At 43.5% G+C, this 12059-nt stretch overlaps 1 gene segment (V, D, J or C); it reads left to right on the forward strand.

The window, feature by feature from the left end:
• The first annotated feature begins 2389 nt into the window (after positions 1 to 2389).
• On the forward strand, positions 2390 to 11852 carry LOC307121288 (immunoglobulin lambda constant 7-like). The segment is given in 3 exons: positions 2390 to 2410; positions 10220 to 10268; positions 11348 to 11852.
• The last annotated feature ends 207 nt before the right edge of the window (positions 11853 to 12059 follow it).

Genomic DNA, 12059 nt, shown 5'->3' on the forward strand with positions numbered 1-12059 from the left:
TTCCCCCGGGGCGGAGGACCCGATGTGTGAGCGGTCTGATTCTGAGGAATTAGACGTGCTCAGCATCGAGGCAGTCAAAGTTATAAGCACTTCTTAAATATGCAAGATTCCATCTCGCGATTGCTGAAAAAAAAGGCAGCGCGCAGGTTATGGGTCTGCAATTAAAGTGAACACACGCGATCGGTGTGCATGAGATACTGGTTGGCTTAACGGCTTGAGCCACGTTGCTGAGGCATGTGGGTTACGAGTCCGTATAGTACGATAAATCAGTATTGTCTGATATGGCTGCATTTAAGTCTGAGGATTTAAATGAGATATCATCTGACTCTGAGGAGTTAGATATTCAGCCTGTCATTCAGACCATGTTTCACCGTATTGTGTGACACTGTTTGGCTTTTTTCTCGAGGGATGAAAACCAATTGTATTATGACGGCTTGAACCACGTTGCTGAGGCAACGCGGGGTCTATGAGTCCGTATAATACAAATAAAACAGTGTTGTCTGATTAATTACGGCTACATTTCATTCTAAGCAATTAAATAAAATATCATCTGACTTTGAGGAGTTAGATATTTAGCCTATCATTCAGACTATGTTTCACCTTATTGTGGCTGCATTTAATTCTGAGGAATTAAATTAAAATATTATCTGACTTTGAGGAGTTAGATATATTTTTTATTCAGCCTATTATTCAGATCAGGTTGCACGGGTTTGGTGATTATGATGGCATTTAATTCCGAGGAATTGAGTGTCATGTTATCCGACTTTTGATAAGTTGGATACTTTAATTCTGTCACCCAAGCGTGTTTAACTTGTGAACTGGATATTCATCTAAGATGGAGCCCTCCTGAAGTTGATGTCGTTCTCGCCGCCTTGTGGCCTGCGGGACACATCAGTTTCAGGCAATTGCTAATCGCAGTGTCCGCTCTAGTGTTGTGGCCCTGTTGAGCTGCTCCCTTAGATGAGGCCCCTGCTGGCCAGCCCCCTCTCCCGGGTAGGAGCGATCGAGGTCGCCTCCCCTGTGGAGTTTTCGGGAATCGATGCTGTGCTCCCGCCGTCTAGTACGCTTCGGGCCACATCGTTTCCCCGCGCACGCGTGCTGCACCAGCCGCCTCTAGCAAGACTTGCGGTGGTCCAGCAAACGCGTACGCACACCGAAAATCTTCCTCGATTTCGCCCTGCCGGTTAGCCGCTTCAGGGGGTCGGGGAGGAGGCTTGGTTGACATCCGAGACCGGCCTCGAGAGGCTGGTTCCCTTAGCAGATTATCTCGGCGCATGGTTATGCCTCCGAATATATCAGCTTGGGGCCTGCGACTGTAGAGAGGGGCATACAGACTGCAGTCCGGTTACCTTCCCCTGAAGTTCAGTGGGGTGGTCTGGACGGCAGTGGTCCCTGGGCAGGTTCGGGTAATGGAACAGGAAGTTCACTCCCTGTTGGTAGGGAGGCCACAGAATGTGCTCCTCCGCCAGACAGGGAGTCCGGGTTCTACAGCCAGTACTTCATAGTTCCTAAGAGGGATGGCGAGTTGCATCCAACTTTAGACCTGAGGTACTTGAATCGTTCTCTGAGGAGATTCAGATTTAAGATGCTTAGCAATTCCTCCATTGTGATTCAGATCCAGTCTGAGGACTGGTCTGTCACGATGGGTCTGAAGAGGACGCATACTTCCCTGTATCCATCCTTCTGTGTCACAGGAAGTTCCTGAGGTTCGCTTTTTGGGGCAAAGCGTACCAATATCGGGTTCTTCCAGGCGGCCTAGCCCTTTGAGACTCTACACGCAGTAGCGTGTTGACGCCTTCTCAGAGAACTGTGTTCCTGGGAGTCGTATGGGATTCTCTACGTTGTGGGCACAATTGTCTCCCGAACGTATCGAGTTCATACGTGCGGTGGTCTCTAAAATGAAGCTAGGCCACAGCATCACTGTGAAGCAGTTTAAGGACTGCTGGGGCTCATTGCGGCTGCGTCCAACAGAATATCTCTTGGCCTGCTGCATGAGACCCTTACAGTGGTAGCTGGGAATCAAGGGGTTTTCCTCGAGGGGAAAACCATTCTGTATGATCAGGGTAACGCGCAGATGCCTTCGTTCCCTAGTCATATGGAAGAAACCTTGGTTTCTGTCCCAAGGGCCAGTGTTGGGAGCGTTCTGTTGCCGGGAATCCGTTTCAACAGACGCCTCCCTCACTGGCTGGGACGTGGTTATGGGAAGTAAACCAGGTGGCTTTCCTTGAGGGGAAATCCATTCTGTATGATCAGGGTAACGCGCAGTGGCCTTCGTTCCCTAGTCATATGGAAGAAACCTTGGTTTCTGTCCCAAGGGCCAGTGTTGGGAGCGTCCTGTTGCCGGGAATCCGTTTCAACAGATGCCTCCCTCACTGGCTGGGACGTGGTCATGGCGGCTGCTTTGCAAGAGGTCTGTGGGAGACCAGGCATTTCTCCTGGCACATCTACTGCCTGGAAATGCTGGCGGTCTACAAAGCTCTGAGGAGCTTTTTCCCGGACCTCCGCGGCCATCATGTCCTGATATGGAAGTAAACCAGGTGGCTTTCCTTGAGGGGAAATCCATTCTGTATGATCAGGGTAACGCGCAGTGGCCTTCGTTCCCTAGTCATATGGAAGAAACCTTGGTTTCTGTCCCAAGGGCCAGTGTTGGGAGCGTCCTGTTGCTGGAAATCCGTTTCAACAGACGCCTCCCTCACTGGTTGGGGCACGGCAGGGGGGTTTGAGGTTGCGCCCTCTTTGCAGACTGGCGCATCACATCCTCCTGTGGTCCCAAGGGAAACTGTTGTCCATCAGGGCAATGTATGTCCCGGGGGTCCAAAATCAGGGAGCAGACATCCTGTCGAGGCAGGGGCTGAGGCCCGGGGAGTGGCGACTCCACCCAGAGGTGGTGGAGGCCATATGCAAGAGGTTCGGCCCAGTGGAAGTGGATTATTTGCGTCTCGAGAGACGTCCCACTGCCCACTGTGGTTTTCCCTCACGCATCCAGCCCCGCTGGGGTTGGATGCCATGGTTCAGACGTGGCCGAGGCTGTGTCTGTACGCATTTCCCCCGATTGCTCTGCTCCCGGGAGTCCTGGAGAGGGTCCGGCGACAGTCTACTTCCGGTAGCACCCCGTTGGCCGACTCGAGTTTGGTTCTCGGATATCATAGCTCTGCTAGCAGGTCAGCCGTGGGAGATTCCTCTGAGGAGGGATCTCCTATCTCAGGCGGCGGGTATGATATTTTACCCCTGCCCGGAGATTTGGAACCTGTGGGTCTGGCCCCTGAGGGGACCAGGTACCTAGAGGCTGGCCTATCGGCAGAGGTGATAGAGACCTTACTCAGTTCCAGGGCTCCGTCTACGAGGAGACTGTACAGCCTCAAGTGGAATGTATTTTCCACTTGGTGCAGGGAGCGTGAGGTGAACCCAGTTAACTGCCCAGTGGCTTCAGTGCTGGAGTTCCTCCAAGATCGCTTCTCTGCAGGGCTTACCCCGTCCACACTCAAGGTGTACGTGGCTGCCATTGCGGCTTTCCACACTCCTATGGGTGATGGGCCTCTGGGTAGGCACCAGCTGGTTGTACAATTCCTCCGTGGAGCTCGGAGGATGAGGCCTGAGGCTCATTGCAGAGTTCCAACCTGGGACCTGGCAGTGGTTCTCGAAGGCTTGGCTGAGACCCCCTTCGAGCCATTGGAGTCAGCTGAACCTAAGAACCTGACCCTTAAAGTGGCTTTTCTCCTCGCCATTACCTCTCTCAGGAGAGTGGGAGATCTCCAGGCCCTGGCGGTAACGCCAACCTGCCTGGAGTTTGCCCCGGGAGGAGTTAAGGCCATCTTACACCCTAGGCCGGGCTACGTGCCTAAGGTGCAATCAAGGGTGGTCAGGTCTTTGGTTCTGCAGGCATTCCATCCTCCGCCTCACGTGACGGCGGAAGAGGGGAGACTTCACCTACTCTGCCCGGTTAGGGCGCTCAGAGTTTATTTGGCGAAGTCTGCACAGTGGAGGAGATCACAACAACTGTTGGTGTGTTTTGGCTCACCTAAGAAGGGATTGCCTGCGTCTACTCAGACAATCAGTAATTGGATTGTCCAGGCGATTACCATGGCCTACCAGGTGCGCAGTTTGCCTTCACCTGTGGCCGTGAGGGCTCATTCCACCAGAGGCATGGCCTCTTCGGTGGCCCTTCTTTCTGGGGTCCCCTTGCAGGATATCTGCGAGACGGCCGGGTGGGCTACCCCACACACGTTTATCAGGTTCTATAGCCTGGATCTCCCTACAACGCCTGGTGCTAGGGTGCTCCAGTCCTAGCTGTGCCCGGTCTCCGGCTTCACACTAGGGCAGACGCTACCCTTTGGTGTGGCCTAGTTGGAATTCGTTCCCCAAAGCGTCGTTCCGATGCAGTGCGAGTTCCCTCGAAAGGGAACTGCTCGGGTTATGTATATAACCCTTGTTCCCTGAGAAGGGGAACGAGCACTGCATCCCGACGCCACACCTCGGCGCGCCTGGAGCGCATGCTTCAGAGCAATTACTGCCGCCATTACGTTCCAGCTCCCATTTTATACTTCCGGGTATGCCGTCACGATTACATCATCACGCACGCCAATCGGATTGGCCTAGTTGGCATTCTGGTTTCAGATTCGCTGATGCTAAGGGAGCATCCCCAAAGCGTCGTTCCGATGCAGTGCTCGTTCCCCTTCTCAGGGAACAAGGGTTATATACATAACCCGAGCAGTATTCATAAAAGAGTAGGCGAGAACTACCAGGGTTTTGGAGTATTTCTCGCGAGATTTGGACGTGCGTATACTGATGTTGCGTTCGAATATGCCTACTTACCTACTATATAGTAGGCGAAAACAGTACGTGAAAGGAGTAGTATGTTCGAAACCTCAGTAATCATAAAAGAGTAGGCGAGAAGTTCCCAGATGGCTTACTGATTCCGCCCAGATTGTGAAGCACCCATCGTCGGATACTTTTCTATCCCTGCCTTCCCATGAGGCCACAGGAAAGGATACGTCAGGCGGAGAAAAGCCAATCAAATGTGAGTATTACAAACCAAAATCACGGTTCCTTGTGTTAAAATCGCATTTGTTGAACTACTGTAGAGTAAAAAATTGAATTGTTGAAGGTGCAAAGACGACAGTCAGTATAGTATAGTTGTGATTGTGCTGTAAAAACATGTTTTATTTTGTATGAGCTCCAGTAACACACACACGTCTCCAAAGTGGATTTACATAAACCATATAAAAATGCTTACTAAATGTTTATTTAACATCTGACAGGAACATTTTCGTTAAGTATTGCGGATGACATCACAGCATGAAATAGACATCTGATCAGAGTGATGTGTGTGCTATAATGTAGAGTTCACTGTTGTCAACACTGTTTACTTTACATGAACGTCAGTAATGTTAATAGATCTACATAAAGTAACTAAACATAAGTTATCTTTTTTATTTGTCCATACTGTTGATGAATTGAGGAACATTAACACATCAGCAACTTCCTCAACATTTAAATGTAGTATTGAGCACATCAACTTTTATGCTTTTATCAAGGTTTAAGATCCAGGGAACGTGAATGTTGTCTGATGTTACAGGGGCAGAAGAGCATGCGCGTGTTTATCTGGTGGAGACTGGAGAGAGGGTGATGAAGGAAGCCTGTCATCAAAGGCTTTGAGTATACTACAGAAATGAATAAAACATCAATTTAAATCTTAAGTTGTATTTGATTTTAATTTCAAACAGAGTTATTTAAGCACTTTTCTGATTCTTGATGTCTGTGCGTTTGCTGCAGAGCTCCTTGCTCAAGGAAACCTTCTGCTTATCAGTTCAGTGTTTAGCCCACTACACCACAAAAGTCATAAAGCTACAATACAAATAGCATGTAATTGTAAAAATATTAAATTAAATATGGCAAGAAATGGGATGCTGACAACATGAATTGTAAAGCGTTTTAAGTAGTCATGCTGATGGAGAGCAGGCACACGGATGTTTGGAGCAAACATCAGCAGTCAGAGATTGTCCCACACATGTTCTCCCACTCGTGCTTCAAGGTTGTGGGTTCAGGAGGGACATGATGGACGGCTAGGACAGGCGAAAGTGTTCACGGTGGTCAACTGCTTCATCAACATAAAGCCACAGAATTGGCACAGCTGTGTTGAGATGGCAGCAGATGTGGGGTTCACCGCCTGTAAATGTGTGATGGTTTGTTAGAACAATATGTTTGAATAAAGCTTTGTTTCATGTGTTGGTGACTTATTCATTTGTGATGTTTACTTTTATTCATTCTTTTACTCATTAATTAATGTTTCCTATTGTTGTCAGTAAATCAAATATTTTATTAACTCATGCATTTATTCATTGCTTGACTGAAAATTGGTATTCACATCGGCTGCATTTGTCTAGTGTGTATTCATGCATCGCTATGTCATACACTCTCAGAAAAAAAGGTACAGTGCTGTCACTGGGGCGGTACCCTAAGGTACAAAAGTGAAAAGGTACATCTTTGTACCTTACTCACCCCTAAAAGGTACATATTAGTACCTCAAAAGGTACATATCAGTACTTTAAGAGTGCGTATTAGTACCTTTTTTGTTTTGTACCTTAGGGTACCGCCCCAGTGACAGCAATGTACCTTTTTTTCTGACAGTGTATGACAAGTTGCATTTTGCTTGTTTTACTAAAACAATATACTTTTCAGTAAAAAGAACAAGTAATATAATTAAGTATTGGTCAGCATTTGTTATTATTATTATTGTAAGTGTTTTAGTGGGCTAGCAATGCAATTCATTCTGGGGTAATCTTAATTTTTAATAGTGATACTTACATTTTTCGAGTATAAAATAAACAGTTTTCTCCAAAGGTGAGATCTTCAGCTGAAAGACGTCTCTGTGCAGACACTGAGGGAAACCGCACAGGCTGTGGAGTTACTGATGCTTTGAGCTCTCACTGCACCTGTCACTCATATCTTTTATTTTATAATTATTACATGGTTGTATCTTTAACAATCATAATGATAAAACAAAACAAATATCATGGGTTTGCATACATTATATACAAAGAAAAAAAAAACAATAACAAGGTTAGATATCTTTGAATAATTCATCATAATGCAATAAAAATGTTATTTCATAAGCTTGAGGGATGAAACAGGAGTTACATTTAACAAGAAAAAGGAAAATATAAACGAGATTTAGGCCAATTTTGCTTGTGGATGAAATTTTTTGCATATAAAATAAAGAAATGAACAACATATTCAAGAGATCACGGTTTTGGTAAGGATAAAACTGGGTCAGATGGGTTAATATCACAAAATAAATGGGCAGCTGTTTCTTCAACAAGACCACAAAATTAGCAAGTTTAATCAATATTAAGATATTTATAGATCGATTAATTAAACCTGTCAGTCGTCTTTCAAGTAGTTGCGCTTGATACGTTGTAGGTCACATGATGATGAGGCTCGCATTCATACTTAACGAGATCAGGCAATATAGTACCTACTCTTTTAGAGCTTGTTAAGTAAGTACTTATTGAAAATGAGTACCTACTCAATAAGTATGCGGTTTCGAACGCAGCCATAGGTACAAATATGTACCCTTAAGGGTACCACCCCAGTGACAAGCCATTGTACCTTAAAAGATACAATTTTGTACTCTTTTTTTTGAGAGTGCAGAAGAGTTGGACTAATGGAGAGATGAGGTTTGTTCATGTTCATCAGTTTATAATCAAACACTGTCAGTGTGTGAAGCCTCTGGACTGCTGAGATCGTCCTTGACTCGGTTAGAGAGGAAGAGCTCCAAGAGTTCAATCCACAAAACTATTAATGATACGCTGGATTCAGAAAACAGGTCTCGTCTGTGAGCAGTTGTGTGTGTGTGTGTGTGTGTGTGTGTGTGTGTGTGTGTGTGTGTGTGTGTGTGTGTTAATGTATGAGGGGGAGAGAGTCTGAAACAAAGATAAATGATTCACATTAGACATAAATATGAACAATCTTTCTGTTCAATTCTTACAGATATTAAACATTTCCCATCCTAAATGTGGCATTCACGAGGAGCGGACAAATGGAAAGGGGTTCAAAAACCCAAATAAATCATACACTAAAGAGACAAAATACTATATACTGTTTATTAATCTTCGACTACGCAACCATGGGAATTTCACCCAGAGAATATGACCAGTGCCCAGGTTTCACTTCAGAATCTCCCAGGAAGTAGTAGGTCATCCGGGGACTTTCTGCCTATTCTTTTATGAGTGAATTCAGACATACATAATTTGTCACATACAGTTTTTAATCTACTATATAGTAGAGAAGTGTGTGATTTCAGATGCAGCCACGGTCTTAAAGGAAAGGTGTGTAGATCTCAGTGATGTAAAGACATGTGACCCTCTAGTGGTGAAGTGTGGAAGTGCAATTAAAGGGATTGACTTTCCTACAGTAAATAATATAGATAATATTGTAGTGGAAAGTTTTGCAGGGACAAGCACCACTCACATTTTCTCCACATTATAGTAAGAGATATAAGATTGTGTCACATTTACTTACATCATAATAAATAAATAAAGTGTGTGAAAGGTTTGATACACCATTGTGTTGTGTGTGATGGTCCATCAGCAGCTGCAGTATCTCTCAGCTGTATCAGTGCAGTCACTGTGACGTCTGACTGATACAGGTTTTTGTACGACTCTTTATCACTGTGTGAACACATACTGACTGTTTGGATAGTGTACACTCTGACAGTAATAATCTCCTGTATCTTCAGTCTGGACTCCACTTATGCTCAGAGTGAAATCAGTTCCATATCTGGCTCCACTGCCACTGAATCTAGATGGAGTTCCTGACTGGAGGCGGTTTATATAATAAATCAGGAGTTTAGGAGCTTCTCCAGGTTTCTGCTGATACCAGGCTAAACAATCACCACCATACACGCCACTGCTGGTTTTACAGTTTATTCTGACGTCTTCTCCTGGTTGAGCTGTTATTAATGGACTCTGAGTTACTGTGTACTGTCCTCTACACTCTGAAAAAGAAAGAGAAATTAAAATTATATATATATATTTTTTTTTGTTTTTTTGTTTTACATGTTAAAGGAATTATTAATCCTTATGAAAGAAAACAGAAATGAAAATGATAAATATTAGATTTTTTTTAAAGAATAATCAAAACTATTACACAAACCTTGAGCAAACAGAGAAAGAGTCCAGATGAAGATGTTGATGGTGTTCATTGTTGTTCTTGTGTCTTGTGTGATGATGAAGATTGTGTTCTGTTCTGCTCTCAGTCATGAAGTGTTAAACTCACAGCACTATAAACACTCTCAGACTGAAGCATGTGCTGACAATGCAAAGAAGTGGGCAGGATTTACAACAGCTTGTGCTCAGAACAAACTCACACACACTAGAGTTACACAATGATCATTACATTCTGACTCATGTTATTTGAGTTAGTTCAGTAGTTTTATTTGTATTGTGACTCCTGAGACACTGAGGATGTGCAGATGAACGTCCATCTCTGTGTCCATATTCAGTCATGTGACCATCATCACTGCTACACTTCCACTAGATGAACCGCCATCACTAAAGTCAGATCATGAATCATGAGTCTGTTCAGAAAGTATCAGGACTGATTGTGAATCTCTAATCAGAGTTGATGGTGTCACTCCATCTATCATGAAGCCTCATGTGTGTCTGAAATCATCAGATGGAGAAGAAACAGGCTGTTAAATATGGAGACATATTAGAGCTTGTTCACGTTTCATGATCTTGTGTGGAGATTCAGAACCAGTCCAGAGACTTTTAGAACAGACCTTGAATATGAAAACATGCTTGACTGTGTAGAACATGCAAAATACCTTTTATATTTTCATTGTTGACACTTTCTATTGACTTTGGCTATAATATTCAATAAACTCATGATTTGAGCAGATTTTCACTGAAGATTGAAGTCTGAAGCTGCAGGTTTTCTGTGAATCCTGAAGATTGAGCTGCATATGAAGAACAGAAGCATCATTATGAGAAACTCCACAACATCATCCATGATCAAAGAGGTCAGAGGTCACAGCTCATCAAATATATTTCTTTAAACAGTGTTATATCAGAAATCATTGAGTCAATCTGAATGAGTGAGTGTTGAGAAGAGCTGAGGAGCTTCTAATATCAGTGTGTTGAAGTGTTGTTTCTCTCTCTCTGCTGGAGTGTGTGTTCACTCGAGTGGAATAGAGGTTTTTGTACGAGCGTTTCATTAGATTGTATCACTGTGGTGGACATTCGGTGGAGGAACCAAACTGGTGATCGGTAAGTCTGTCTATTTAATTACCTAATAAAAAAATACAGTTTAGATTTCAGAAAGTGTTTTACAGTTGAAACAAGAACAACATTTATTAATGATAATGATTATTAGATATTGTGCTGAAACTTTACTTGAAGCCTTTATGTATAATGCATTATAAAGATATTCATAATGTAGATTATAATGCCTTATATCTTTTCATTAATAATTGTAATCAAAGTTAAAATGCGTTATAATATTTGCTAATTCCTTGTTGCATCTGAAATTGGTTGTTTGTCATGAGTTTTAATGTATTATAATTTCTAAAGGTGTAACAATGAATAGATAATATTATAATGTGTTATAACTGTGGTTACAATTATTCATGAGATCATACATGCATTATAATGTATATAACAATTCATAATTAATGCATTGTGTATAAAGGCTTTAAGTGTTACTGATATTGTTTAATAATTATTTAATCTAAATCAATGATATTGTCATGTTTATACATTCAGAAGAACGGCATTATTCCTTTCAACAACAAAATCTAAACATATTTCCATAAAGCGTCTCACTATGAGTTCATTGAGTTTATTACAGGTTTGTTTTCCTTCATTTATTTCTACACTGAGTTCATATATAGTTCATCTTTTATTGTAGATATCATACATGGAGAAAAGAGATTTGACATCAGAATGTAAATGTTGTACTTTCTGTAGTTCAGTCAATGATACTGAATCTCTTTTGCTCATGTTGTGATTATAATTCAGTGCTTTATAATACAAACACAATTTATGTGTGACTTTTAATTTTGAGTTGAATATCTCAGTAAAATGTAAGAACTTTATGTTCTGAGTTAAAAACTGCTGTGATGAAATCAGTCGGTGTATTACAATGTTGAGTTTGATTGATGAGGTTTGATGTAAATGTATATAGTGATTGTGTAGTTTGTATATTGTATATATATCAGCTGTAGTGATGTTGAAGGACATGAAGGATCAGATTGTGATTGTGATTTGTCCTGCTGTTGAAATGCTGTGAATGAAAGTGCAGTGTGTGTTCTTTGTGTTTGTGAATGTGTTGTGTTTGTCTCCTGCAGCTGGTCCCACAGTGAAGCCCTCAGTGTCTCTGCTGCCGCCCTCTTCTCTGCAGATCTCTGGAGGCTCAGCCGCACTGCTCTGCCTGCTCAGCTCTTACTCTCCACAGGGGGCGCTGGTGAGCTGGACACTGGACGGGTCAGAGGTCACCGAGGGGGTTCTGACCAGCGCAGAGAGCCAGCAGAACGGCCGCTACAGCCGCAGTAGCGTCCTGACCCTCAGCAAAGCACGCTGGGAAGCGGGAGAGGTGTACGTCTGCAGAGTAACACATGATGGAGCTCCTCATGAGGTCTCGTTCCACAAGAGCTCTGAGTGCTGATGTTTCTCTCCTGAAGATGAGCCGTATCTGAGTGTCCTGTGTCAGGCAGGATTCACATGAGTCTAGTGCTGCAGCTGTAGTGATTTACAACTCAATACTGAAAGAGAGCTCGCATGTGTCAAAGCACTGTGTGATCTTTCAATCTGCTGTGTTTGCTGCAACATTCAATAAAGCTTCTCAACAAGTTCACTTTGTGTCTGACAACATCATTCAACTAACAGATGAAGATGCAGGTGCTTTTCAGAAGGTTGATGTAGCAGTAAATGTCAAATAAAGCTCTTGGGGTTTGAACATGGTCTCTGGAGACAGAGCTGCTCTATTCTGAGAGGATCACAATCACTCCACCCTGACAATGCAAATGGGATTTTCAGTCTCACTCTTTGATTGGTTACAGG

This window comes from Gobio gobio (assembly GCF_949357685.1).
Source record: "Gobio gobio genome assembly, chromosome: 25".
Taxonomy (NCBI): domain Eukaryota; kingdom Metazoa; phylum Chordata; class Actinopteri; order Cypriniformes; family Gobionidae; genus Gobio; species Gobio gobio.